This window comes from Puma concolor, chromosome A3, assembly GCF_028749965.1.
Source record: "Puma concolor isolate L17-30 chromosome A3, mPumCon1.1.hap2, whole genome shotgun sequence".
Lineage (NCBI taxonomy): Eukaryota > Metazoa > Chordata > Mammalia > Carnivora > Felidae > Puma > Puma concolor.
The window spans coordinates 12,993,469-13,021,263 of NC_141669.1; the positions used below are offsets into that span (position 1 = coordinate 12,993,469).

The 27,795-nt window shown below is 41.0% G+C and overlaps 1 long non-coding RNA gene across 6 annotated transcripts in view; it reads right to left on the bottom strand.

The window, feature by feature from the left end:
• Positions 1 to 1,616: 1,616 nt before the first annotated feature.
• Positions 1,617 to 27,795, bottom strand: part of LOC147582258 (uncharacterized) — a 423,253-nt gene continuing 397,074 nt past the window's right edge. For 5 of the 6 annotated variants that reach the window (XR_015248897.1, XR_015248893.1, XR_015248896.1 and 2 more), the window contains 4 exons: positions 8,641 to 8,709; positions 5,588 to 5,621; positions 3,991 to 4,230; positions 1,617 to 1,790 (listed from right to left, as the gene is read on the bottom strand). This is a non-coding gene — a long non-coding RNA (uncharacterized LOC147582258). The remainder of the gene's footprint in view (positions 1,791 to 3,990; positions 4,231 to 5,587; positions 5,622 to 8,640; positions 8,710 to 27,795) is intronic. The other variant, XR_015248894.1, reaches the window with a different exon arrangement.

Genomic DNA, 27,795 nt, shown 5'->3' on the forward strand with positions numbered 1-27,795 from the left:
AATGGCTGAAGGACATACTCAATACGTACCCTATGATGACATTTACAACTCACTACAACTGGCCTCTGTGCTCACCTTTCCATGGAGCTACTCTCCTCCAGGTCCTCGATGATCTTATTTTTGCTAAATCCAAAACAAATTTTCATCCTCTTCGTAGTTAATCACTTTGCTGATTACTCCTTCCTTCTGGCACTCTACTAGGGCGTCTATGGCAAAACTTCACCCTTCACCCTTCACCCTTCCTCCCCACCCCCACCAGTGCAGGCCTTTTACCTTGCTGTTCTCCAGGTCTCTTCCTGAGAGCTTTCTAATTAAATTTTCTATAGAAATTCTTATCCCAACCCTCAGATTTTAGTTAAAACCTATGTGCTGATAACTTTCAAATTGACCTTTTCAGCCCATTTTCCCCCATCCACCTAAGATCCTTAACTTTAATGACTCCTAGACACCCCAGCGCATGTCTACATTTCACATGCTTCTCTGAGCTTGTCAATCCCCTTAAAAACCACTGTCCTATGCTTTCCTATCTTAGGGAATGCCCTCCACACTATCCCCCGAGCCAGAAACCTGAGAGTCATGCTGAACTCTTCTTTCTCTCCTATTCCCTTCTCTTACAGGTTCTCTCAATTTTACCTCCTATATATGTTTAAAGTCTACTCTCTTCAAGCTTCAGTGTTTATCAAATGCTTTATTAAAATGTCATTAGAACTAGGTCTCTCTCAATTGCATCTTCTCTAAGTTGTTAACCCTTTGGCCACCCTGGAGAATCACTCCACATGCACATTAGCTGCATAAGTCTCCTCCTAAATACTTTGATGGCTCTTTAGCACCAGTAGATAAGCTGGAAGCAGAATGAAGCAAACAGGATCCTTTCTCATCTGCCTCTAGCCTCCACCTCCACCTCTATCTTCATCCATACTCTGCTTCTCAACTGTATGAAGTTAATACTTCAAGTTGACCTCATCTTGTTGTTTGGGCTCCTATTTATACCAGTCTTAACTAAATCTTGTATGAGACAAACCGAATGGAGTTGATTGATCCCAGTGCCTGCCGGTCAGATGAATCAGAGTGGCTGAAGTAGTGATGAACTCATGGGAAATTGAGCAGAAACCAAGATGGTATAAGAATGAAGCAGGAGTGGCTCTTGTTGAGACACAAATACCTATGGGTTTCTTGCATTTCTGCACGTCTCGTGAGCAATGATACACTGACAACTTTTGATGTGGATGACTTTTTCAAGCTTGTTTCCATAGCAATAATAGACCTTTCTGGGGCAAAGGTCAGGCAGAATTGCAGAGACCATTATAAAAGATTGGGGTTTCCTGAGTGCAGGGTTTCTTGTCAACAGCCATTTGCACATGCAGGCACCGCCCACATCACCCACATCACCCACATCACCCTGTGGGACCTGGGGTCTGGAGGCTGGTCAAGAGGATGATGACACGGGCTACTGCTATTGCCATGAGTAACAAGTCAACCTTTGCATCTGACTCAGGAGTCTCTTATCTTCCAACGTGTCTGGAACTATAATAGGATAACTTGTTCATTTGCAAGAAGGGCAAAATCTCAGACCCTTAGCAGTTCTTGACAGTTAAAAACAAATCTCATACCATCCATGGTTTTTGATGAATGTATTTTAAGGAAACATTTGTTTGAAGACTTTGGAGCACTATTAAGATCGAAGATTATCAGGTTCCAGATCTTCGAGGAAAAGGACACACAGAGAGGTGAGGTCACTGCAGCACTATACCCTTTGAAATTGTTTGGATCCATTTGCCTCAGTTCAACACCTTGGGGAAAAATACAGTAAGATTAATTTCTCTTCAAGGTGATTGTACATTCTGTCTTTGAAGATATCTTCCATGTATGTCCTGAAGCTTCTCGTCTCTTGATTAATCATTCCAGTTCCTTCCATGGACCTTCATGAGAAATGATTTGAGTCCATTATCTGTCCTGGTTTGCCCTTTCCAAAGTGAGTTTCAGTTTGTTATTATCCCATGCAGAATGTGGCACTCCGAAATGAAGGCAGTTCTTCTAGTGATGTAACCGATGCTTCGGTAAGTATAACAATGTGTTTCCAGTGAAAAGAATACATAATTCTGCTATAAACATATAATAAAACATTATACAACAATGAAAATGGTTTTGACAAAGGTTGTTTATCTATCTATCTATCTATCCATCATCTATGTACGCACTTACCTGTCTCCCTACCTACCTACTAATACATACTGTATTGAATAGTATCCTTCCAAATTCATGTTCATCTGGAATCTCAGAATGTGATCTTATTTGAAAATAGGGTCTTTGCAGATGGAATTGGTCAAATTCAGATCATACTGGATTAAGGTGGGCCCTAAGTCCAATGACTGGTGTCCTTACAAGGCTGTGTGAAGACACAAACACACAGGGAGACTGCTGTGTGATGATAACACCAGAGACTGCAGTGATGCATCTACACGCCAAGGACTGCCAGCTACTATCAGAAGCAAGGACGGACTCTTCTCTGAAGCCTTTGGGGAGATCGTGGTTCTACCAACATTTCATTTTGGAATTCTAGCCTCTAGAACTTTAAGGGGACAAATTTCATTGTTTTAATGGTAATTTGTTGGGACAGCCCTAGGAAACTAACATAGTTTCTGGTAGTTTTATGCCTCTGCTCTAACAAATTGCCACCAACTAGTGGCTTCAAACAATACGAATTTATTATGTTACAGTTCTGGAGGTCAGGAATCCAAACAGGTCAGCAGGGCTGCATTCCTTCTGGTGGTCTAGGGGAGGATCTCTTCCTTGCCTTTTCCAGCATCTAGAGGTTTCACTCATTCTTTATTTCGTGCCTGGCAGCACTCTAGCCTCTGCTTCTGTCCTTAGGTCTCCTCCTCTGAATCCATCCCTCCTGCCTTCCTCTTCTAAGGAGCCTTGTGATTACGTGAGGCCCACCCAATATAGTTCAGGACAATCTTCCCACATCAGGTTCTTAATCACATCTGAAAAGACCCTTCTGCTACGTAGGGTACCCTATCAACAGAGTCTGGAGATATAAATGTCAACATGTCTTGGGGACTATCTTTATCTAGCAATCTAGCTATTTACACACATTTGTGTGAGAATGGGAACAAAAATGGGAAGGAAATGTCCCCAAATGTCAAAGTAATTATTCCTGTAAGATAATAAGGTTTGTTTTTGTTTTGCATATGTAGCAAATACATCAAAGGTATGTGGTATCATTTTATGTGCCACATGTAAAATGTTGTGCCGGCATTTTTTAAAAATGGAGATGTTGACCTGAATGCCACAGAGAATAACCCACATTCTCCCTGCACTTCAAATTCCACTTAAATCAATAATATGCTAACTCAGGGGCTTCAACTTTGGGAAAAATCCCTGGGCCTTGGGCTAGGAGACCAGCTTTCCCATCAGACAGTTCAGCTGTTCTTTTTGATTCAATTCCATTGGATAGATTTTTATTTTTTCACTGGACTGCTGGTTTCTCCTTTACGTGCTTCACAAATGCATTGTTGTCTGCTCAGTGTCAAGCATTCGTTTTCTAGGTGCTGCTGACGCAGAGATGCGTAACACATTCTTCCCTTGCTCTCGAAGCCACAGTCTAGCCAGGGAGACAGTTGGAGAACAAAGACCGTGCCATAATATAGTAAATGTTGTGTCTTGGGCCGTTATAGGAGCAGAAAGGAGGTAGTGACAGCATGGCCGACCCGTGATGGAGAGTCCGTGGTAAATGAGCAAGGTTAGGTTTATTTTTGATGAAAATAACACTAAAAATTCTGGAAGACAAAAACACTTTTCTACAGTTGTAATGATGATGCTCTTAGAACTACACAGGCTTTGAGGGATTTCAAGTGGCACAATTCACTAGGGGGACACACACAAGTAAGAGCAGACCTACCTCCTGGTCTAGTTCCTCAAAGTTGGGACTTGCCCAAGGCTCTCTTCCTCCCTCTTTCCTGTGCCTACTGAGTAGGAAGCACTCACCTCTTGAGCTGCCTGCAGAGGAAGTGCAGGTTGGCAGGAAGGCCGTGTCTTGTGCCTGTTTAGGTGAGTCCCATGTGGGCCTGGCTCTCAGAGGAGTGTTATGCAACAAGGGTGCCTGGGATTGCCACCATCCTCAAATTGTAGGTCACTCGCTTCACTGAGCATGTCTCTACCCCTGGGGCTTCCTGTCCACCTGCTGAAAGGGTGAGAAGTTCCCTGGTGCAGGTGCAGCTGGACCTGCTGAAGGAAGTGACCCACGTATTCTAAATCTTTGAAGACATGCTACAAGTCAGCCGAGTTCAGTACAATACGTGCTACCCTTTGTTTCCGCCATGCAGCATAGTAATTAAGTCAGGAGCCAGACTACCTGGGTTCAAATCCCGGTTTGGGCATGTTTACTAATCTCTTTATGTTTTGGTACAAGCATAAAATAGAAGTAGGCTTGCGAAGCAGATTAAATTATGCGACGCATGTGAAGTGATCAGCAGAGTTTTGGGCACAGGATAAAGCCCCAATATGTGCAATCTAACATTTAATCCTCTATTCATTCAAACATAGCTGGATACGGAGCCCTTCCTATGTGCAAAAGATAGTGCTTCACACTTCGTAGGAAAGAGAAGATTTTCAAGGCCAGAGCACAAGTGTTCCATGAACACAGAATTTGATGGGAAAATAAGACACATACTCTAGAAATGGTGAAGAAGCAAAGGAAGGCATTTTACAAGGAAGAAATGAAAGCAGAGAGGTGAAGTGATTTTCCTGTGCCTGAAGATCCCTCCCAACTATATCTTCTCTCTGATTCCAGAATTGTGTCAGAGACTGCTATCACAGATAAGAGAGGCTACAGGACTTTAGAGAATGAAAAGGCCAGGGTAGTGCCTGTGGCCAGGGATGTGGGGGGCAGGGGGGGTGTGGCTGGGAGGTCCTGGAAGGAAGGGGTGCTGGCAACAGTTTTAATGGCTCTGAGGTGATCCTGATATCCTACAATATAGTATTGATTTTGTGAGTACCTACTTTGTGAAGTATGTTGTCCTAGCATAAGAAATGTATAAAGATAAGAAATATATACATAAATAATTCATATATTTATATGTGGAGGTAGAGAGAAAAATGAGATTTGCTATGATTTCCATTTCCTTTGTTGTTGCTCCTGCTGATTTTGTGTGTGTGTGTGTGTGTGTGTGTGTGTGTGTGTGTGTGTGCAGTTCCTTCAGAAAAGCTGCACAGTTTATAATATACTCTTGGGTCTTGTGGTTACCACAGTATTCATAAATAATACACATAAACCTGTATTTCTTGAGGTATATACTTTTATCAGTATGCTGAATTTTTTCTGAAAAACAAGGAAATCAATACAATTACATTTTTTCTTAATTTCCTCATTAAGAACATTGATGTCCTAATTTCTATTAATTATATTGTCTCACATCGTGTTAGTTTATAATGGTTGTGCCTTTTCTGCACCATAATTTCCGCATAGTTTTTAACTCTGGTTCTCAATTTAAATAGACGTGATGTGAATTTAGTTCATTCACAGAAATGACATCAAAGTTCTGACTTCTTTTGTTTGATTAATCTTTCAAGTTCAGTAACTTACCAGGATATTTCTTGGCTTTAGAGGTATCAGTTTTCTGAAAAACAAAACAAAACAAAACGACAAGCAATAAACAACAACAGCGGCCTTTAAAACTTCACATGCAGATTTTCTGTATTTTAGGGAAGTATTTTCACATAATATATTTGAATATATTCTGTTTCATTTATGCTATCCTTTATTTTTAAGAAAAACAAACATGCAGAATTTCCGTGTTCTTTTTTTTTTTAGCATAGATTTCATTTTCTCTCCAATGATGTTGATCTCTTTGTAATTTTCCAATTACTTTTGCACAATTTTTTCTTAAGCTTATGTTCTTCCATTTTGACTCTATTTAAAGCTGTTCTATTCTTGATGCTTTTGAGTTGTTTTTATTTCTGCACTGGCTTTCATTATTATCTTTTTTTCCCCCCTGAGGTATGGAGTTAAATGTTACCACCTTCTGTGATCCTGAAATTTCTTAGTCAATCTGTTTTTTCTCCTATCTTGGGAAAGTACCTAAGAGTAAAATCTCTGGAACAGCATATGAGAACAACATCTAACATTTAAGATAATGACAAAACATTTTCCCCCAAATGTTTCTGCCAAACTGCACATTCTAGAGCAATATCAGAGATTAAGTTAGTCCTTATCCTAACACTTGGATTGTATGACTTTTTTTTTTTTTTCAAATTGAATAGCTCTTATATTTTCTACTTGGGTCTTTAATTTTGATACTTAAGTCCTTAATTCATGGGGAGTTGATTGTTGTATGACATGAGAGAGTCCACTGTTCCTGCACATGTATAAATAAACATTTTTTTTTTTATCGCCCCATGTCCATTTATTGAACAGACTTTCTTTCCCAAGCACATCTGTCATACTGCCTCTGTCATTCATCAGGGCTCAACATCACGTCCCATTGATCCAGTTGTCTACAACACCAGGTTGTCTTGATTACTTTTGCTTCTCAGGAAGATCTAATAGGAGATGGGGTGTATTCTCCATTCTTCTCCTTTTTCTTCTCCTCCTCCACTTCTTCCTTTCCTTTCTAAATGTCTTGATTATTCTTATTCTTATTTATTTATTTATTTATTTATTTATTTATTTATTTTCTCTAACATGTATTTTAGAATGCCCACCTGGAAAATTTCTCCTCAAAACAAAAAAGATACCTCACATATCCAGGCCAGGAAATCAGAGAAGAAATTCGACAAAGTATTTTCTAAAGGCAGATTCAGGGGGTACTTGATGATGTGGGTTAGCATAGGAAACAAGGGGCCATCCTGCAAAGGGCTTGAGAAAGCATGCACAGGGGATTATATTGTAAAGAGAAGTGGACGTTTAATGACAGGGAGCCTCAAGTGACAAACACAGGTCGAAATTTCACTCTGCAAACCACAGAGGAGAGAATCCCTAAAGCTGTCTGTGTAGGCTAGTTGACTGATAGTGTTCTAGCAAAAAATACTTCTGAAGACTTTCGGAGATGTATTGGGGTAAACAAGATATCATTTAGAAACTTGAGAGGATCTTCCAAGCCCTATGTTATTTACATTCTTGCTCCCTAACCCAGGATCTGCCTCCAACCCCATCTGGCACTGTTGGGGCAGTTCTGTGTCTGATGGTTGCATTTGTTCATCCTGTCCAGTATTCTAATCTGCTTGTCGCTGAGATTAATATGTTTGGTCACGTTTCACAAATGAGGAAGTGAAAATTCTGTGAGCCAGTGTGGATCCCTGCTGACTCCTGGCCCATGTGGGTAGAGTGGAAATTGAATTTTGCTACCAAGAAACGAGGTAGACAGCTGCTGAGCCCTGGGGGACCACATAACCTGCCAGGATCCTTGCTACCCTCCATCTCAGCACAGCCAACTCCACTTTTTGTTGTGTGTGAGCTCAGCTATGCATGAAATTTAATAGTTTCCATGGACAAATTTGGTCAGCATGTCCAAATACACCCAAGACTCTGAGAGAACAAAATAAGAATACATCGTTTTATCAATACTCCCAAGCAAAATAAAAAAAGATAACTAGTCCTTTCACAGTTACTTCATTTAAACAGCCTGACGTCATTGCTTTTCTCAGAGTGATGATTCATCAGCAAACACTCACGTCAGTAGAGTGTGTTGACCAGGGAGGAAGAAATAACAGATACAGTGAGAGATTGCAAAATCCATTTCTTCCTGATAAACCCACTGAGTTTCGACTTATCCAGCTTATGTAACAACAGGCAAAATAGGACAAACTCTCTGGTTTCCAAGGAAAAGGAAACTCAAGCATCTCACTCTGCATGGCAAGCCCACAGGAGCACACAACACACACAAACGCACGCATACGCATGGATATACACACTTCACACATTCACATAGTATTGTGAGACACTTTGCAGACAATACATATGTATACATATGCACACGTACGTATATAAACACACACAGACATACCCAAGGACACACGTATGCAAACAGGCACATATGAAGGAAGGCACAGACCACACGTAAAGCACAAATACATAATATACTCCTTTAAAGTTCTAAAAGGAGACACAAGAGAAAATGTAATATATTTAAAAAAGGAATTGTGCACTCACTGTGTGATTAATTGCAAATGCATTAGTGAATGGTTTGATATAAGATTTGTCAAACTCATGATGAATTCAAGGCCATTTTTCGATCTGATGTTGGCTAGTGAAGTTATATGCTTGAGAATGCATCATGTAATAGCATCCCATAACTCCATTGTGCTAACAGAAGTTGAGGGATTGATGAAAATAATGGGAGGGAGGAAGGTACCCGCGGGTGTCCACCATCTACAGGACCTGGCATTGTAAGGCTAGAACTTAGAAAAAGCAAACTTTCAGGAAGAGTTTGCCCAACACTTTAGGAAGTATTAAAGCTGCCAGCAGTAAAAGAATAGGCAAACAACAAGGCATTTGATTGTCATATTACAACTCCCAAATGAAGAATAAATGTGAGCGTGATGGGCTCTGGAGAGTATGATCAACATCTTTCCCATGTTGAAAATAAGTTGTAACATCCTCTGCCTTAAAGTCAGTTATGACATTAGTTCAGGTTTTACATACCTTGCAGAAGAGAAGGACCTCAGATGAGTGGCAGCATTTATCTTGACACAACAGTACATCTGGAACTGTCGGAGGAATGTTCATATATTATCTCTTGATATTGTTGAGATCAAGTTTCCATACTCACACAGAGCTCTCATTTCAAATAGAATTCAGTATAAACTCAGAAAATTTCAAACTTGCTACTCTCCTCTCAAGCCTATCTGGATTTTTCAAAGCAAAATGGATGAGATTCTTTTTTTTTTTTTTGATAGCCATCTTATTGATGATTTCCTTTCCTTCCTTCCTTCTTTCCTTCCTTCCTTCCCTCCTTCCTTCCTTCCCTCCTTCCTTCCTCCTTCCCTCCCTCTCTCTCTTTCTGTCACAAACATGCCTTCCCTTAGAATACCCTTTGCAGTAAGCTAGAGGTAAGAAATACAGGGAATATGTATCTATCCACCTTATATATTTTTAGGAACACTGAGTTTCTGCTTGAGGCACTATGAAGCCTAGTTTTGGTCTAGTGGGAATCCCTGGGTTCTCCAGAAAAAGGCAAGGCCATTTTGGTAACATGTCTGTCCTGATAAGATGCTCACTCCCCTCGTCTCTACTCTCCATATAGTTCTGGATGGTTACAGTCTTCTGCTGGCTGAAGGATGAAATAAATGGCAAGGGAATTAGGAACTTACTGGCATTTAGGAGTTTGTAAAATATTTATGAAAATCTGAGTGGGTGAGAATTGGTCTGGGATATCGCCTAATCCTAAAGGATAGAGAAATATGAAAAATGGCTAATCAAATTTCTTAGGATCCAGGAAGACAAAGATATCTGTTTTAATTCATCTTACTCACAGGACTCCTGGAGCCATGACGATTGAATGGGAGAGAGGGGGGTCTAATTTATTCTAATAAGTATTCCACAGGAGACAAGGAAGGAGACTAAAATAATCTCAAAATACTCCAGAGGAGAAATGTTGAGCAGGAACCATGAAAGAGATAATGTATCAGAAATCAATCAGTCCAGGGGCGCCTGGATGGTTTCGTTGGTTAAGTGTCTGACTTCAGCTCAGGTCATGATCTCACAGTTGGTGAGTTCAAGCCCCACATTGGGCTGTGTCCTGACTGTGTGGAGCCTGCTGGGGATTCTGTCTCTCCCTCTCTCTCTCTGCCCCTCCCCCACTTCTATTTTCTCTTTCTCTCATAATAAAGAAACTTAAAAAAAGAAAAAGAAACCAGTCAATCCACAGAGGGGCTATACTACACCGAGTGGGAGAAGATAAAGGAAGCAGAAAACTCTGTCCAGCCTATGAAGAGGCTTGTGATACAGGTGCAGTGGGGCAGCAGGAAGTATCCCAGGCAATATGCGCTCCAGAAGTTCTGGAGCCAAAGGAAAAATGCTAGGTAGGCTGGAAAGGCTTCTTGGCAGATGTAAGTACCAGGAATAGAGCAATGGATTGATAGAATGTTCCTAAGATACTGAGGGGCCCATTTTTGGCTGGCCCCAATATCAGTTTTGGAGTATTTGGAAACACAAAAATAACAATAGTTATTGTACACAAATTATGCATCAATCGTATGCCAGGTGCTGCTGTTTAGTTTTATATGTTATATAATGCTCACAACTTTATGAGAACTTGTATTATTAGGCCTATGACATATTAAAAACATAATGTTTTACCTGTGGAACTGGCCCAAGATCACACATCTACTTGGGCTTTGTAGACATTAAAAGGATCATAACTCAGATTTTTTTTTTTTTTTTTTTTTACAAGCAGAGCTATTGAATAGTGGAATATATTAACCAAAACCTTTGGTCCTTGGGAGCATCCAAACAAATAGGTGGTGAGCTTGATTTGTGAGCCTTTCTGTACAGGTCAAATTTTGAAATGAATAGGAGTTAAGATCATTGATAATTTTAAGGCTCCATGGCAGTCAACTTTTAAGTAAGAAACAAACAAAAATGAATAAATAAATGCAAAGTGAAATTTTATCTCAGCCTTGGCATAAACATCGCCTGGAAGATGTCTCCTCTATTCACTGGTGTTTCAAAGGCCATTTCTCTGGAAAGTGCTGGTGCAGTGCATATTCCATTTATAAATTCTACCTCTATATAGCTTGTGGTTAATTTGTCTGCAGACCTTAAATCTGGCAGAATTTTGTGAGCTGAGACTCTATGCAAGTATAATTAAGAGACATTTTACAATTTTAGGTTTTAAATGAAGGCTTAAGTGCAGAGAGATTTTTTTAAAGGTGAAGAACAGAAAAGTGCAAATTAAAGAAAATTACCCTTCATCAGATATAAAAGAAATACATACTAAAGTGGAAACTTTTGGAAACACAGAAAAGTAAAGATGTTAAAATAACCATGACCCTTAAACCCAACATCCACAGATAATCACTCTTAACAATTCAGCATAATCCCAACAATTCAGCAAATTCCTTGCAGCTCTTCGTTGCGTGGTTGAAATAATATTTTCTAGAATAAGAGTTCTCAAACTCTTTGGTCTCGGAACCATTTTCCATCTTAAAAATTATTGAAGATTCCCAAGAGTTTTGTTCTTGTGTTTTGTTGATATTTACTGTCTGGTATTAAACTTGGCAAATAATTTAAACATTTATTTGTTTAAAATTGCAATAATAGGCTCTGGGCTGATGGCTCGGAGCCTGGAGCCTGTTTCCGATTCTGTATCTCCCTCTCTCTCTGCCCCTCCCCCGTTCATGCTCTGTCTCTCTCCGTCCCAAAATAAATAAAAAACGTTGGAAAAAAAAAAAAAAGGGGCGCCTGGGTGGCACAGTCGGTTAAGCGTCCGACTTCTGCCAAGTCATGATCTCGCGGTCCGTGAGTTCGAGCCCCGCGTCAGGCTCTGGGCGGATGGCTCGGAGCCTGGAGCCTGTTTCGATTCTGTGTCTCCCTCTCTCTCTGCCCCTCCCCCGTTCATGCTCTGTCTCTCTCTGTCCCAAAATAAATAAAAAACGTTGGAAAAAAATAAAAAAAATAAAATTGCAATAATAAAAGCAAAAATTTAGTGAAAAGAATGGCATTGTTTTAGAAATCTTTTTAATGTCTGACTTAGTAGAAAATAGCTGGATTCTCACAAAGGTTTCTGCATTCAACCTGTTATGATATATTGCTTTGCCTAAATATATGAAGAAAATCCAGCCTCACAGATACAGAATTGGAAAAGGAAGGAAAAAAATTTTTTTTAATTTTACAGAGAAAGCACAAGGGGGGGGGAGGGGTAGAGGGAGGGGGAGAGAGAGAATCTTAAGCAGACTCCACACTCAGTGTGGAGCCGGACGCAGGGCTTTATCCCAGGACCCTGGGATCATGACCCAAGCTGAAATCAAGATTTTTACACTTAACCATCTGAGCTACCCAGGTGCCACAGGAAGGAATATTTTAATTGTTTTTTTTAGATATTCATGATGCTCCCTATAGACTCTGGAAAACCCCACTATACAGTTATAAGAAAAGGAGAGTGAACATGTAAATAATGTCATAGTATTATTATGAACATAATTTTAATTCACATACTCCTTAAAAAAGTCTTGGGGACCCTTACCAGCTTCTCTATTAGACTTTGAGAATCCCTGCTTCATATATATTGTTTGTCACCCAACAGTATATTTTAAACATTATTAAAAGTAATTTAAATTAAAATCTGTTATAATTGATTTAACCATCCCCATGTTATTTGGGCATTTTGGATGATTCCTGCATATATTAACAAAAATAACACTGGAATAAATAAACTTTAGCCATAATTCTGCATCTGAATTTCATACCATGTTCCTTTAAGGCAGATTACGAGAAGTGGAAGATTGTATTTTATGGTACTTAATATATTTTGCCAACTTGATTTCAAGAAGGATTTTACCACCTATTCATCAACTATGATATAAGACAGATATCTGAGTGCTTAGCAGCACTGAATATATTACATAAATAATCTTTGCTCTGCTTTTAGGAAAAAAATAATTTATATTTCAAATTCTTTGCACATGGATGCATGAAGTTGACTATATGCTTATTAGTTACCAATGAAAATACTGTACATGTAAATATTATAACAGTAGGTTTCCTGAAATCAGTGTTGATGATCCATTCTACCACTGTGAAAAGTATTTATAAATCTGACCAAATACTGCAAGAATTTTCCCTAAGAATACATTAAAAGTTTTTTTTTAATGTATTTATTTATTTTTGAGAGAGAGAGAGAGAGAGAGAGAGAGACAGAATGCAAATGGGGGAGGGGCAGAGAGAGAGGGAGACACAGAATCGGAAGTAGGCTCCAGGCTCTGAGCTGTCAGCACAGAGCTGGATGCAGGGCTCAGACTCACTAACCGTGAGATCATGACCTGAGCCAAAGTCAGACACTTAACCAACGAAGCCACCCAGGTGCCCCTAATAATATAATATTTTAAGCGTGTGTGTGTGTTAGTTCGCAAGGCTGCTGTAACAAAGTTGAGTGTCTTAAACAAAAGAAGTTCATTTGCTTCCAGTTCCGGAGGACAGAAGTCCAAAATCAAGCTGTGGGCAGGGTCTGTTCCTTCTGAGGGCGATGAGTGAGAATTTGATCCTTGCCTCCTTCCTACTTTCTGGTTGTTTCTGGCAATCATTAGCATTCCATGATGTACAGAAGCATCACTCCCATCTTTACCTGTATCCTCACATGGCATTTCCCCTGTGTGTGTCTGTGTCCAAATTTTCCCTCTTTAGAAGGACACTGGTCAGATTAGGGACCCACTCTAGTCCAGCATGACCCCATCCTAACTTAACTAATTACATCTGCCATGACCTTATTTCCAAATAAAGTCACATTCTGTGGTTGTGGGAGTCAGGATTTCAACATAAAATTTTTGGAGGGACAAAATTCAATCCATCACAGTATGACTCACAGACTGGCACACTTGGTGTAGCATAAAATTCACAGATTCGGGGTGAACCCTGATATCATACTCCCCTTCCCAATAAGAAATTTTATGGCTTCCTGTGGCCTATTTGAGCAAAATAGTAACGTAATTTCCACTGCCACCACCACCATCCATTACATGGGTCCAAAATTTTACTAATTACAAGGAGTTTCTACACACTTGATATCACTTGACCATCTTGGCTACTTGAGCAAGGCAGGGTTGAGATTACAAAACCTATTTTAAAGGAATCTGAGGCTCAGATTGATTGCCTTGCCCAAGATCACGGTGAAAGACAACAGCTTCACCTTGTGTTTGGATCAGACTCCGGATGCAGTTTTAAAGACCATAGCTGTAGGTGACAGCCAGTCAAAACGGTCTTTAACAGAAACACACTTTACACATTAATTATCACAGGGATGGTGAATTAGCTTAAGTAAGAAAATTCAATATCCTAGAACAATTGTCTAATCTTCTAAAAAAAAACAGTTGCAATTTCTTAGGTTTTGTAATTTTTATTGTTATCTTAAGTTGTGTGGCCGAAGGTTACTTTTACAAGCTTTATATTCAGGCAGTTTTTTTTTTATCTTTGTTTGAGGGTCTTGTTTCTTCCCATTAATTATCAGTAAATATAAGATAAGTATATGTAGGCAAAATAATCAGAGGCAATATTTAATCTCACATAAGACCTTTGCCCCATCAGCCTAATTTCTAAGAGCAGTGTTGGTTTATTATATTTCTATGGTTACAGAAATGTAAATATTCTAAAATTTTTTTAATGTTCATTTATTTTGAAAGAGAGGGGGTAGGGAAAGAGAGATAGGAGAGAGAGAACCCCAAGTGGGCTCTGCACAGAGCCCAAAATGGGGCTTGATCCCACAAACCACGAGATCATGACCTAAGTTGAAATCAAGAGTCAGACGCTTAGCTGACTGAGCCACCCAGGCGCCCTGTGAAATGTAAATATGCTATAAGTTCCACTTACCTTTTTGATCACATGAAGAAAGGTAGTATCAACAGTGTTTCCATTTTCCACTCATGTCAAAAACGTCTCATCTCTACAATTGTCATTTACATTTGCAATATCAATATCAGTCGAAATCTCACGTTTATAGTTTTTTATTCTAGTCACAGAGTCCGCTACCGGTAAATCTATTGGGAAAACTACAAAGGGAAGTCCATAAGAGCAATGCTACAGTGGCCAAAAAGAGCCCAGCTGTCCACTGTTAGAGCAATGGATAAACACACTGTGATATTCTCAACTAGTGATATAAGGCAGTGAAAATGAGTATGGCTGAATCTCAGAAACAAATTATTCATTGAAAAAAGCAAGTCACAGAAGAATGCATGCAATCTGAATCTGTCTTTATGAAGCTGAAAGCCTGTAAAACTCAAGAAGAGATTGTTCAAGAACAGATCCTGATGTGTTCAGACCACAAAGAAAGGCAGGACAATGATGAAAACAGAAATCAGGATTGCGATTTTCTGTGCGGCAGGAGCAGGGGATGACCAGACAGGGAAATTCACTCAGGAGCATCCAACATCCTCATAATGACCCATTCATTTCAGATGCAAGATAGTGACTATGGGTATTCGGTTGCAGTTTTCCTTTTGCATATATTTAATATTTATTCAAAATGTATTTTAAATGATATGTCTGACACATAGACTGTATCTGTGCTGGAAAAATAAGAGATAAGATACAGGTTGGCTAGTTGAATTAAGCATCCCTGAAAGCATCACTTCATGCCTGCTCCACTTTGGTGAGCACATTCTGTGTGGGCTGAGAGAAGGAAGTTATAAATCAGGCCCAGTTCCTGCCTTTGTGGAACTTAGCCATGCAGGAGGTAATATTCACCTCAAGAAATAAGCGCGAGTTTGAAGCAATCTCTGCTTTCTTCATTACATATCTAGGTTCTTTTCTAATGATCCGATTTGTAGAGGGAAATCTGTTCGCCTATGATTCACCTAATGCACCACTTTGAAAAAGCTTCTAGAGTCTCTGATCATGACAACTGTCACCTAAAATTCTCCTCCCATCACGTCACCGGGGCTTGTAGTATATACTGGGCTCTGTGCCTTAACCTGAAGGGCCATTTGCACTATCTCCGAAGTCGCCCAGCTTCTCCCCTCTAGCTCCACCACATGGCCATCTCTGGCACTGCACCCCAGTCTATTTGCTTCTGCTTGCGGATCTGGACAGAATGGTGTGTGCAAAGAGAATGACAAGGCCTGCACACCCCAGGTTGTCCAAGTGGCGTGCACGACTCCTTTTAGGTATCTAGTAAACTCTCTCTAGCACCTCAAAGCCTTTCTTCACCTTAACCTGGGATTGATATCCCTCACCTGTATCCTCCAGAGATCCCTACACCTGCCTCTATCAATAACATTTATTTACTACAATGAAAAGTAATTATCTGTTGATTTTCTGCATCCCTGCTAATTCTCTGAGCTCTCCGAAGTGTATGAATCTCAGGGTTTCATACAACCTATAGTATTCGTAACCAGTAAAACCAAATAGGCCATATAGCAGTATTTGCAAATAAAAAAAAAATGAGTGATTCATCTAATTTGTTAATTTTCTTAATCTTAAAATGCAGGATGCACATCTTCTTGGAGGGAGTAGGAGTTGGACTGGCCTTTGACAGATAGACTTGGATTAGTAGAAGGGCAATAATATACCCAAAGGGGAACCACATAAGAGAAAGTAAAGACGGAAGAACTTGAGAGTTGTCTTGGCAACAGTGAAAGCACCAGGCTGATGAGGTAGGAAGTTCATATCACTGTGGGGGATGACGATGGGCAGGGAGATTGGGCAAAGTGGGACAACAGTTGGGAATCGATACTGTGTGAAATAACAATGGCAATGAAGGACTTAGACCACTGGAGTGACCTGATGAAACTGTCACTTCTGAGTTAATAAGAGCAAAATGACTCAACATTGAGACCGGAAATGTCAGATCGAAGCTTGTCTTTTGGCCCTGATTACAAACACATAATAAGTCCTGAACAGTACCTGCCTCAGTCTTCCTTGAGGAGAATGCTTGGCAATTTGGGAGCAACAGGAGAGACCGACTCATTGCAATTACTCTTTAGAAAATGAAAGAGGTAAAGGAAGTAATCCAGCTGACAATTTCAGGGAAATTGTGAAGTGCCTGTCAGGTTGCGGTAATTATATGGCAGTCTTTTGTGAGCTGTGATGGAGGACGGTCTGGGTAAGGAGAAAACCTCAGCAAAGTAGCATGTTTTCCTCCATTTAACAGTTTTAGAAACAGACTATGTGATGATGATGTTTCTGTCCCCCGGGCAAGCTTCCGGGGAGGAGGAAAGCCCTGAGGAGGGGGGCCCCTCTCCTAGACTACCTGGAAAACGTGACATGACCTGCCTTTCCCCAGGCCTCTATCCTACACACCACCCCCCCCCCCACTTCCTCTTGGCTCTCATCTCATGGGAGCTGCCCCAGCACCGGCATGGGGGAGTTTAGTGAAAAATCGAGTCAAAGAATTATTTGGGGGCCGGACTGTGGGTTTCCATCACGGAGGGCAATGCTGTTGAGGGTTTAAGCGACCTCCGCGTAACAGCACACTGCTCTCACTGCAAGGCAGAGATCAAGTTATTTTCACTGCTGAAATTGAGTTGATGCTGGAGGATGTGGCTGAGGCCTGCTATAACAATGAACCATTAGACACCACAGGGAAACTCTCAACCTCCTCATATTGGGTCCTGGACTGTAAAATTTACAGCATGGAGGCGAAGTGGAGAATGTGGACTTACTGAAAGTAGTGAGTTTTCAAGGAGAAAAAAGAAAAGATGGGACTTAACTTCTCATCCCTGGTGTCTTTTACCACATTGACAGCTGAGAAAAATCATTCCTCTTCCGAGCGACGTGTGATCCGAGAAGCAGACAGGGAGAGTCAGACTAGTGCAGCTCCCTCCAAAAAGAAGAAATAGGACTGGAAAGGTGTGAGCCCACCTAAAAAATCCTGAAATGTCAGTGTTCTCTGCATGGCTGGAGGAAGAAGGCATTTTAATAGTTGGATGAGTAAATCTAGAGCCCTTATGGGTATCACTGAATTTGATTTACAGGTAGGGAGACAGGGAGGGTGCAGAGAGGGTCAATTGTATTAAGGGAAGACATGAGAAGTTTCATAAAGGAGATGCCATTTGACCTTTAGCCCTAAGAGCCAAGTGAACATTCCAGACAGAACACACAAAAGGCATGGGTTTTGAAATGGCACGACATATCTGGAAAATCACAAGAATCCTGTGTAAACCTGGGGCAGTGAGCGAAAAAGAGCCGAGATTATGTAAGTGCACAGGTGGCCGGGGAGAGGCCTTGTCATCATGAGACGACCTTGTCCTGTTGGAAATGGAAGGACCGCTGAAGGGGTTAAAAATTATTTGCTCCCTGAGGCTCTCTGACATTTCCCTGATCCTTGAACCCTGATCTTTTGTTTGTTCCCGCCTTCAGCTCAGCTCTGCTTCCTCTCTGGCTGTCACTCTAAAAGCAGTTTATTTCAGTTGAACTCTCCAGGTCTTACTTGATGGTATACAATAAATTCTTTTAGAATTCAGTTGGATCCTCTGACCTTTCACTAATAATTGAGTGAGGATTGGGAGAAGCATAAGATGATAAAAACATGACCCTGATTTTAAGGAGCGCCTTTTACGGTGCAGGAAGACATGTGTCTACAACACTAAATCTAGAACAAATCTAAAACAAATTAAATACTTTTGGAGCACAGAAAAGGAACCACTAAAGTCTCTGCCTAAGACTTCTAGTTAAAGGGATTACACATAGAAATATCCACAGGTATGAGGGGGCAGTTTTATATGCCAGGCATGGTTGTCATATTAATGACTGTATTTATTTATGTCTGCTCCAACCTTGTTCCATATGTGCTGGTAATCAATTGAACTTGTACATAGTTAATGGTGTAAGTCGATGAATGTCTGGAGGTCTGTGGGAGGTGGGGCCCGAGGACACCAACACAAATGATTTATTTCTGAGGTCACACTGAGAAAAGAGCTACAGCTTTTGCAGGTGAGGGAGAGGGAAGGTCAGGGAACTTCCTGCGCTGGTGAGGTGGCAGAGATGACTCAAGCCCTGAGGACAGTGACCTGCAGCTGACTCAAGGTGTCTGGGAGTAAAACCGGGGGAGAGGGTGGTGGTGGTAGTCCGTGAAAGAATTTGGAATGGACCGACAAGATTACTGAATGGCCTCAACGGAAAGGGAGAGCTTATATACCTCACCCTCTGGTTTACCTGATTTTATGGAGTCCTCGTGGCTTTGTCTCAGAGCTATAACTTGTAGATAACTAACTGGTAACCATGCCAATGATTCTCTCTCATAGATATGCAAACACATTTTGTCCAGGAGAGAGGACAATTGATCCCCCAACACCTCCTTGGGGGGATGGAGACGCATATATATTTGGCTTTGAATTCTTTTTGGAACTGATTATAATATCTTTCTGGTTCCCTCATTAAATGAGTTAAGTGAAATCTTTGACATGTTAAATCTATATTTATATGAGAGTCATGATTTTGTCTTAAAAAATATCTTTTAATATTCCTTGTTAACTTGAACTTTATTTCTATGTGGGTTCAAGGATCTAGTCACCTTTCTCCTTAACCTCACATTTCCAATGTCAGGAAAAGGGCTCCCTAGTCCTCCTAGTTCATAACACAAGTTCATGTTGGCTAACCCAGACATCTGACAGGTGAGTGGGGGTCATTTCATCCATTCAAAATGTCTAAATAGACTATTTCTCCTGCCATTCCTTCCAGGGAAGAACATCTGTATGAGGTTAAAGCCTGAGACAAGGATTTCTTAGCTTGGCTTTGACTTTTGAAATGTGAGTAGCTTAATTTAATCGAATAGTGTATGTGCCCTAGCTGCCTTCCAATGTACTCACATCTCATATTTTCCCCATTTATTTATTAGTTGTGCCTAGAGAAAATTTCCAAACCAACAGAACACAATGGCCCATTGGGGAAGTAGTCTTAAATCTAAGCATTATTTACATAAAAAATAAAATCCAAAAGGTAGTTCACGGGGTGGAAAGAAATCTTACTTGGGGACATTCAAACAATGTTTCCATCCGATGTTGTATCCTGCTTGTACATTTGATGGCCTTCTCCTTTGTGGCTCAAGTGTGTCCCATATATTCCTATCCGAATGGCTGTAATCCTTGACTGCATTTATTCTTTGATGTATCTGTCTCTGTCACTAAATTGTGAGGCCCTAGAGAACAAGAGACCTATTTGATCTTTCAACACTGAGCACAAGTTTGGAATATAGTAATTTTCAATTATGTATCTGTGTCTCTGGACAGCTCTCACAATTGAAAGTGTACAGAGCCAGAATCTACCCATCTGTAATTTCAACCCTTAGGGTGCAAATGTGTCTTTTGGAGTTGTACAGATCAAATGTGTTGTTCCCCAGAGTCATGCAGAGAAGGTGTGAGGATAAACTGTTACAAGAGAAGGCATTTAGAATAATGGAAGCCACTAAATTAGAATCTTTCCATGCATCCTCCAAAAATTGCAGAGACAGAAAGGAGAATAAGTAAGACTTCACAATTAGCCCATGGCTGAAGCATGCTTGTGAGATAGAAAATAGTAAACTTCAATTTATATATAGGTTGAAGAATAAACTTTAGAAATAATGGGTTGCCTCTGGAGCTGATGCCAGAGCTGAGATCACCTGGGAGCACGTGGAAGAAAGGTGTGTGCGGTAGGGTCCCCTATGTGACAGAACATGTGCACCAACAAGTGCTCACAAGCAGAAAGCAGGACCCACTTAAGTAAGGACGAATGTGATGAGTGAAGATCAGAGCTACTGGGGAGTTAGCAATTCTGGAATCTAAGCATGTAGAAGGGAAAAGAGATGCTTATTGTACCATTCTAAATGTTCTGTATGTTTTCAAAATTTCATCATTGTATGTGGGAAAACCACAAGGAGGCCATGAAAAAGCCCCAAAACAAGGTAGAGAGAACGTTCTGTGTGAACACAAGAGAAAGGTCAGTGCCCTTGTGAGCCTATAAAAGAAGGGGGCTCTGAGAGGGGTCTGGAGGGAAGTATAATTATCTACTCAGCTGTTCTGGGCAGATATGGTCCCCCACTGACTTTTGACGTGGTGCCTGGGCACTAACCTGATCATCTGAGGTTTCAGACCTTCTTCAGTCCAGGGATGTCTGTCAATATAAATACTCTCCATATTCATCTGTCCTCCTGTCTTGGGTTACCTTTGTTTTTGAATTGGGGAAGCTCTGACTTGCTTCAAAGATAAAATTGGTGGAAATCACAGAGCAGCAACAAGTAAACATTCCAGATAGATAATAGGAGCCAGCAGATTTTAGATTTTAAGTGCTAAAATAGACCTAAAGCTCGACTTTACTTCTGGAACAAGTTACTAAACATGGAGAGTGAAGTGCCCTTCTATAATCAATTTTCTCTACCAGAGCCTTTTAACTATTGTATTAACTTGATATTTTTTTCACCTGATTGGAGAAATCATCTTTGCTCACCTATAACATAGGAAAATAACATTTATTCAGGACATGCACAGAGCCAGGCATCGTGGTAGGTGCTTTCTCTACATTTTACCAGAATCTTCCCTACTTGGGTGTCATGGAAGCTGAGGCATCATCACAGAGTTGCAGGTGTGCTGAGATGTGGAAACTCTCCACCTCTGAAGAGTTTGACTAGGGACTGGGACAGCCAGAGCCCCTGGACCAGATATGTCAGGCCTCAAAGAGCCAGACCATATTTTCTGCATGTATGACACGAAAACATCTGGGACTCACTGTGTTAAAGCATTTATTCCTCATGGTAACCTTTAAGGTAAATATTACTTTCACCATTTTGGATATGGTGGGTTCAGAGGAGGCTCCAAGTAAGTTAGTAGCTAGTAAATTAGCCAGCATCAGATCTCAACATCCATGGGGTGGAAAAGCCAGGAGTGCCATTGGGTCTGCCTGGTACCTAGAGCTGAGATTTTCCTTCACATTGTACTCTTCAGTTTACCAGGATGCTCATAGATAGCCTCAGATCTAGAAGGCCTAGGACATCTCTGCATCATACTTGCAAACTCACAGAGGGCAAGGACTAAGATTTGGAAGGTGAAGTAATAAAGGAACTGGAAAGATCTCCTGGGAAGCATCAAGTTATGTATTGTGTGGGACTTTCTGGCTGAAGAGTATAGTTTGTTCACAGCACACCAGTGGGAAGAGGTTGGAGATATAACTGGGTTCAATTCCTAGATGTCCTGAGTGACAGGTTAAGGAGACTGGGTGATGAAGCATATAGTGGGGAGACAATGAAGCTTCTCTTTCCTGCAATTTCCCCTTCAAATAGTTTGTACTACTTGTGTGACTCAAATACAGTTAGGTGTCCTCTGTCCCTGGGTGGACCTAGAGTCATTTTCATGTGAATGTCCAGGCCAAGTGATCCAGTGGGCTTTCCCATTCAACAGTGGGACACCGATGCATCCTCGGGGGTGTTATGGTCTCTCTCAAATTCGGTTAGTCTGCTTCCTCAGCAGCTGGACCAGTGCCCATGCTACTACCGTTGCTTGTCCACTGCTTTCTATCCCATCAAGGCCACTGCCTTTGATGCTGTGCTGCCCCCCGTGTTTGCCTCTGACCTACTGCTTCTCCATCTTGACACTATTCACATCCCACTACCGCTGCCTCTTGGCTTTGCTGATTTCCTCCTGACCACCTTCATTTGCCAGGACCTTCCCACTCCAGACCACTGGCCTGCCACTTTCTTGGACTAGTCTAACTTCGGGCTGACTGCTCTATGCAGCCTCGTTACACATTTGATTCCTTACAAATCAGCACCCAAAGGTCAGCTGCCGCCCGTGCAGCTACTGTTCCTCCCAGGGCAACAGTCCTAATTTAGGTTCTTTCAATCTTCTAGATAGGACCCATCACCACACATGTGGGTTCAAGCAGCTGGAACATCGTTTCAGGCAACAGCCACCGTGCTATTTCTCCCCTCTAATCCTCAGGCCCTGTTATGAAGCCCGGCTCAGTACAGCAGACTTCTTTCCTCTGGGCAGATTGTCTCCATAAGGATCCACGTTCTTTCTTGAAATTTCATTCCACTGGGCTATTCCTGCCCCATTTACCAGATGTGTTTGAAGATGTGCTGGCACCCTAATCGTAGCACTATTAGAGTAATTTTCCCGGGAGGCGATCCAGCATCCATGTTCACAGGGGGATAACAGCAGTGAGGAAGTCACATAATTCATATGCATTTTTCTCCTTATTTCAAAAGCATGTCATGTTTATTGCAGAGGTTTTCAAAAACGCAGTAAAACAATAGGAAGGAAATGACCATCACGGATAAGTTACCACCCTGAAGTAAAAGCAGTTAACATTTGGTGAATGTCATTTATATTTATTATGTGGCTGCTATGTGCCTGGCATTGTGCTAAGCACTGGCACTACATAAATAAATAAATAAATAAATAAATAAATAAATAAATAAATAAATAAATAAATAAAACAAGAGTCCTACCTGTCTGCATAATGTCTTATAACCTGTCCTTTCTTTCATAGTATTATTTTATGAGGCCTTTTTTCTTTTTCTTCTTTATTATTCCTTTTTCAGTTTTCTGAATTTCTCTTGAACCGTGAATTAGATCACATTCAGACATCTGCCTTTCTCAGAATTGTCCAGAAGTCTTTCTTTTTCCTGCATTGCAGTATTTTTGTCCGGTACTTCCCTTTCCCACCCCACCCTCTTCAATTTGTTCTTAGCCAGTGATTCAGGGAACTGTCGTCCATGGTGTTCGTCAACAAACAGGAGGAATGGACAGACTCTGGCCTACTTCCTCCCGCTTGTATGCAGTTTGAGCCTTTCCCTCATATCTGTTTCCGGTGGCTGTGGCCCTTCAGCTTCCAGTGCTCAGCTCATGTATTTGCTTGCTGGGCCGTATTCAGTGGAGCTGAGAGCCTTCCCCATCCCCAGTGCCTGGTACGCGCCCTCTGAGTTACTAGATCTTGTCAGGCGGCACGCGAGGGACTGTCATTCTCAGTGTGCCCTGTTCCCAGGGTGGCCCTTTCCCGTCTGCATAGTGTTTTCCTTGTGGAGTCTAGAACGGACCGGAAGGCAGCGAGCCCTGTTCCAGGTGTGCTCTGAGAGCTGCCGTGTACAGGTGTACAAATGACCAATGATTCCTCACGGATCAGCACCCAGCCGGCAGATGGACAGCCACTCAGCTTTTGGATTGGTTCAGATATTGGGCCAAATTCTCTGAATTTGGGGGTGGCTAATGGGAGAAGTAAAAGTGTCTTTCTTTAGGTCATCTCTGTTTCATAAAATGGAGCAAAAGGCACATGTTCCTCTATATTGTTCTAAGCCCATTAGAGTTAACAGAGAATTCTCTCATTTCTGACGTTAGGTGGTCAGTCCGTCCTCATCGTCTCTGTGGTTACCTTCAGTTTCTTCTCTCTGTCTTTGTTCGTATTTTAGTTGGAAGTTGGGAGGGATGTCCTTACTCCCTGTAAGTCCTCATGTCACCCTCTCAACAATAAGAGTTGCTTGATTGAGCACTTACATGCCTGGTATTTTCTAACTACTCGAGTTACATTATCACTGCTGTTCTAATCCTGTGAGCTAACTATTACTTGTCCATCTTACAGATAATGAATCCAAGTCTGGGGGGTTAATAAAATATTTGCCCAAAGACACTGAATTTGTAAGATGCACGGCCTGGATTCAAACCTCGGACTCTTTCACACCAAAGCCCTTGACATTTATTTTTTAATTTTAAAAATTTTCTTAATGTTTACTTATTTTTGAGAGAGAGAGAGATAGAGAAAGCACGTGCAAGTGGGGGAGGCACAGAAAGAGAGGTGGAGACATAGAATCTGAAGCAGGCTCCAGGCTGAGCTGTCCACACAGAGCTGGATGCGGGGCTTGAACCCACAAACCTTGAGATTACAACCTGAGCCGAAGCCGGACACCTAACTGACTGAGCCACCCACGTGTGCCGACAGTTCTTTAATCTCTTGAGGTCTTTAAGGTCAATTATCGTGTTGAGTTATTTGGGGAGTTTTCCTCCAGTTATTCCTCTGGAAAGGAATTAGGATGGAGTTCATGCAAAATTTCTACTGATGCATGGCTGTATTGCAAGTGAAGAATGAGAACAGTCTGGAATATTACTGCTATTTCCCCTCCCTCTCTCTTTCCCCACCCGTCCTCCCTCTTTTCCTTCCTTTACGGCCCCGCTTCGTCCCTTTGACTATAGGTTCTCCTGCTACACTGAGTCCGTGAGCCGGTATTACCGACTTTTCGCAAGCATAAAATTCCTAGCACAGTGCAGTTGGTTGGCCATAAGCGGGTTCAAAAGCACTGAAGTAAAAAGCGGCTTCTCTGCCATCTGAAAACGGAGCATCGCCAGAACCAGAAGGAGTTCACAACCGGAAGCAATTAATTGGTGGTGTTTTCCTGTGTTTGTGGGAAGAAGGGGATGGGGGATCTCCAAGGACCAGCAGAACAGCTGCCAAAGCTTTCGCAAACAGTGGCTCAGCTCTGATGGGGCTAGCCGGTGCTCTGCAGTACCAACGGGAGAATGTGACTCACACTCAGGATGCAGGCCTAGGCCACTCCCGTCACATGAGGCACGACGGAGGAGGCTCCCTAGCAATGGCCTTGACCGGTGGGTTGAGAAGGCACACGGGATTACTCACACGCCAGCCCTTCCTCCCGGATTCAGCGAGCGTGGTCGGTTAAATCACAAATAAAAAGAAACTATCCATTTTCTGCATGAACTCAATAATATCAAGTCTTTTATTTGCAGTTCTGCTGACTTTAAAAAGCAAATAGCAATGCCTATGTCAGACTAAAGCAAATTAACTATTTTGGATTCAATAGCAAAGTCTACCCCTTCGTGAACAAATTATAGTTATGTCTGATTAAAATAAAAAAAAAAAAAGAGCTTTTTACTGGTTGGTGAATGATTCCCTTTCTCCCAAAATGGGCCTGAAATTTTATTCATATTCTCAAAATTTGCAGCAAGACCCGCTCCCTATAAGTCACCCCATTTATTTGCATTAATATATTCACATGCTTTGCCTCACTCATATTGCCAACGTGCACAAATGCATGCACGGATATATTCTCATATAAAAGTCAGCAGATTGGATCCACAACCCACCACTGTATGATGAGTGCCCATTACTAGTCTTGGCTGAGCAGGCCGGGATCTGTCTACACATTAATTCATAGTGACAACTCACAAGAGTTCCCTTAGTGAACCTGTCACTTACCCATCCCATAAGGAAATCAGGTTGTCAGACCTGATAGCGGAAATGTATTAACAGTATCTGCCAGAAATCTGAAGCTACCACTCTCAAATAGACCTTCCAGAAAAACAACGGCCTTCAGGCCTAGAGGCCACTAGGAAACCAAGACATGCTTTAGGTAGTTTCTTGCGGAGAAGCGCTGTGCCTCCCCTCAAGACAGCAGCAGCCTGTGAGACATTAAAGACCACAAATATCTTAAAGAAACTCTCTTTTTAATGTTTATTTATTTTTGAGAGAGAGAGACAGAGAGAGGGAACGCGCGTGCGCACACACACACACACAGGCACTCTTGTGGTGGGGGTGGGGCAGAGAGAGAGGGAGACACAGAATGCAAAGCTCTGAGTTGTCAGCGCAGAGCCCAACGCGGGGCTTGAACTTACAGACCACAAGATCATGACCTGAGCTGAAGTTGGACGCTTAACCAACTGAGCCGCTCAGGCACACCAGGAAACTCTCTTTTTAAATAGCTAATTACTGATATATAATCTACACACCATAAAAACCACTCATTTAAAGTATAGTTCAGTGTTTTTTAGTGTCTTCACGGAGTTATGCATCCATCACCACTATCTCATTTTAATCACCCCTGAAAGAAATTCATACCCATTAGTAATCATATCTCATTCCCGATACTCACCCCCCCAGCCCCAGGCAACCACCATTCTACTTTCCATTTCAATGACTTGTCCATTCTAAACATTTTACAGAAGTAGAATTATACAATGCGTGGTCTTCAATCAATCACTGGCTTCTTTCACTCAGTATTATGTTTTCAAGATCTATCCATATTGTAGCATATATTAATACCTCGTTTTTTATTGCCAAATTATATTCCACTGTATTGATCGACTACATTTTATTTATCAATTCATAAATGAATGGTCATTTGGGTTGTTTCCAGTTTTTGGCTATTGTGAATATTACTGCTATGAAAATTCATGAACAAGTTTTTGTGTGGATGTTTTTCATTCTCTTGAGTATATATCTAAGAGGGGAATTGCTGGGTCATATGGTCATTATATGTTTCGTATTTTGAGGAACAACCTAATGCTTTTCCAAAGAATTATCTTACATTCCCATTAGCAATGGATATGGGTTCCAATTTTCCACATCATAGCTCTTATTACTGTGTTTTTTAAATTATTATTATAGCCAACTTGGTGTGAAATAGTGGTTTTGATTTACCTTTACCTAATGGATAATGAATGAAGAAGAAGAATGTTGAGCCTGTTTTCACGTATTGTATTGGCCATTTCTTTGGAGAAATGTCTATTCAAATTATTTGCCCATTTTTGAATTGGGTTGTCCTTTCATTATTAACTTATAACAGTTTTTATATATTCTGGATATAAGTCCCTTGTCAAACGTATGACTTGCAAATATTTTCTCCCATTCTGTGGGTCATCTTTTCATTTTCTCTCATCTTTGAAAGACAAAAGTTTTCAATTTTGATAAAGTCTAATTTATCTATTTTCTTGTCTCTCTTATGGTTTGAGTGCTCTTAAATAAGAAACTATTGCCTAACCAGATGTCATAAAGTCTTACTCCTGATTTTCTTTTAGGAAATCTACTGTTTTAGCTCTTAAATTGAAGTCTCTGGTCCTTTTTGAATTAATGTTTGTGTATGGATGAGGTAGGGGAAAAAATCCATTCTTTCGCATGTGGGTAGCTGGTCGGTCTGAGAACCATTTGTTGTTTGTACAACAACAGATATGGATAACCTGAGTTCCTTTTGGGGAAGAGGTAGAACAGTTAATTAATTGTAGGCTTCTTAAAGTTTACAATGAAATTTTAAATCATATGAACCAAGTAATGGAAATACACCAATGAATAAATAATTTCTAAGCCAACAGTTACCAAAAAAATTTAAAAAGATCATTCTAAAAGAATACAGAAATGAGGAGAAATAAAAACCAAAGAAGCAAGATAATAGT